The sequence below is a fragment of the Octopus sinensis genome, unplaced genomic scaffold (genome assembly GCF_006345805.1).
Source record: "Octopus sinensis unplaced genomic scaffold, ASM634580v1 Contig02720, whole genome shotgun sequence".
In the NCBI taxonomy this organism is placed as follows: Eukaryota; Metazoa; Mollusca; class Cephalopoda; order Octopoda; family Octopodidae; genus Octopus; species Octopus sinensis.
In genome coordinates this window covers 1-2500 of record NW_021825943.1, presented here as the reverse complement: position 1 = coordinate 2500, position 2500 = coordinate 1, and the positions used below count along the sequence as shown (strand labels likewise).

The 2500-nt window shown below is 39.6% G+C and overlaps 1 long non-coding RNA gene across 1 annotated transcript in view; it reads left to right on the top strand.

Annotated features, from left to right (window-relative positions):
- Positions 1 to 1065, top strand: part of LOC118760966 — an 8616-nt gene extending 7551 nt beyond the window's left edge. The window contains exon 2 of the long non-coding RNA XR_004997068.1: positions 978 to 1065. This is a non-coding gene — a long non-coding RNA (uncharacterized LOC118760966). The remainder of the gene's footprint in view (positions 1 to 977) is intronic.
- The last annotated feature ends 1435 nt before the right edge of the window (positions 1066 to 2500 follow it).

The window sequence follows — 2500 nt, the reverse complement described above, 5'->3', positions numbered from 1 at the left end:
TTATTTTTATTTCGTGTCTTTATTTTATTGGATTATTTTTCATTGTTTTTTTTTTGTTTTTTTTTCATATTTAGAGAGTTCGTTTCTGTTGTTTCATTTCTAAAATGTCTATTTATTTTTTTTGTTTATTCTATATATTTAGTTGTTTTTTGTTTTGTTTGCTCTATCATCAACTTTGTGTTTTTCTTCTTTCTTTAATATTTAAAAAAAAATCATTACTCTTCATCGTCATGTATTATTCTTTACTCTTTTACACATTTTACTGGTTTCAGCCATCTGGTGTGTGGCCATCTTGGGGCAGCATCATGAGTTCTACCATAAAGAATAATGTTTTGAGTCTGCCTTTCTCTTTCTCTCTCTCTCTGTAGCTCTCACACACTCTCTCTCTCTCTCTCGAACACATTCTGTCTCTGTCTCAGTCATTCTGTATCTCTCCGTCTCCCTCTCTATCTCTGTCTTTCCTAGTTTCTATCCTTGTACTTGCTAATTGCAGGTTTCATAGGAACGACATATATGTGAGTTCATATGTGTGTGCTCGTATGCGTGTGAGAGTGTGTGTGTGCGTATATATATATATATATACATAAAGAAAGAAAAAGAGAGAGAGAGAGAAAGAGGAAAAAGATAAATGTATACATATGCATGTGTATGTATATCTATATATGTAGGCACGTAAACAAGTATACATATTATGTGCATGTAATTAATGCTAGACCTCTTTTTTCAAAATACTCATTCGAAAGATGGCGAGTCTTTCGTCTGTCTTTATGTTCTGAGTTCAAATTCTGCCGAGGTGGACTTTGCCTTTCATCCTTTCGGGGTCGATAAATTAAGAACCAGTTACGCACTTTGGTCAATCTAATCGACTTAATCCTTTTGTCTTTCCTTGTTTGTCCGCTCTGTGTTTAGCCCCTTGTGGGTAGTAAAGAAATAGGTATTTCGTTTGTCTTTACGTTCTGAGTTCAAATTCCGCCGAGGTCGACTTTGCCTTTCATCCTTTCGGTGTCGATAAATTAAGAACCAGTTACGCACCTGGTCGATGTAATCGACTTAATCCTTTTCTCTCTCCTTGTTTGTCCCCTCTGTATTTAGCCCTCTATGGGCAATAAAAAATAAGAAATGTTAGTACACCGGGCGAAATGCTTAGCGGTATTTCGTCTGCCGTTACGTTCTAAGTTCAATTTCCGCCGAGGTTGACTTTACCTTTCATCCTTTTGGGGTCGATAAATTAAGTATCCGTTACGCACGGGAGTCGATATAATCGACTTAATTCGTTTGTCTGTCCTTGTTTGTCTTCTCTGTGTTTAACCCCTTGTGGGTAGTAAAGAAATAGGTATTTCGTTTGTCTTTACGTTCTGAGTTCAAATTTCGGTGAGATCGACTTTACCTTTCATCCTTTCGCGTTCAATAAATTAAGTACCAGTTGCGTACTGAGGTTGATCTAATCGACTGGGCTCCTTCCCCAAAATTTCGAGCCTTGTGGCTAGAATAGAAAAGAATATACTCATTCGAGATATAGTCAAAACCTTTCATGTTTCCCACGTTTATTTTTTCCACAACCTTCCCACTCTACTATAAGTCCTGTCTTCTATCCTCCTTCCTCTTCTACTTCATTTTTACTTCCATGATTTTATAAAATTCATTCATGGGGAAGCACTCCGTCGGTTATGACGATGAGGGTTCCGGTTGATCCAAATCAACGGAACAGCCTGCTCGTGAAATTAACGTGTAAGTGGCTGAGCACTCCACAAGCACGTGCACCTTTAACGTAGTTCTCGGGGATATTCAGCGTGACACAGAGAGTGACAAGGCCGGCCCCTTGAAATACAGGTACGACAGAAACAGGAAGTAAGAGTGAGAGAAAGTGTGATGAAAGATTACAGCAGGGATCACCACCATCCCCTGCCGAAGCCTCGTGGAGCTTTTAGGTGTTTTCGCTCAATAAACACTCACAACGCCCGGTCTGGGAATCGAAACCGCGATCCTATGACCGCGAGTCCGCTGCCCTAACCACTGGGCCATTGCGCCTCCATAAAATTCATTCATATATTTCCGTTTACTCCATTTCCTTCCATTACTCCATGTTTACTATTTCACCTTCCACCTTCTAGTTTCCTTTCAACTTTCTTATTGGTGAATTACTACTTCCTTCATACCGCTTCCATTTTCTTTCTCTGCAGCCATACACAAAGATACATGTTTTATAGTATATAGTTAAACACACACACACACACACAAACACACACACACACAAACACACACACACACACACACACACTCACTCACAAACGCATACACACACGTGTGTATATATGTTACACTTTTTAATCTTTTATTCGTTTCAGACATTTGACTGTGGCCATGCTGGAGCACCGCCTTTAGTCGAGCAAATCGACCCGAGGGCTCATTCTTTGTAAGCCTAGTACTTATTCTATCAGAGCCTTTTGCCGAACCGCTAGATAACGGGGACAAACACAGGCATACAAGCACACACACGCAC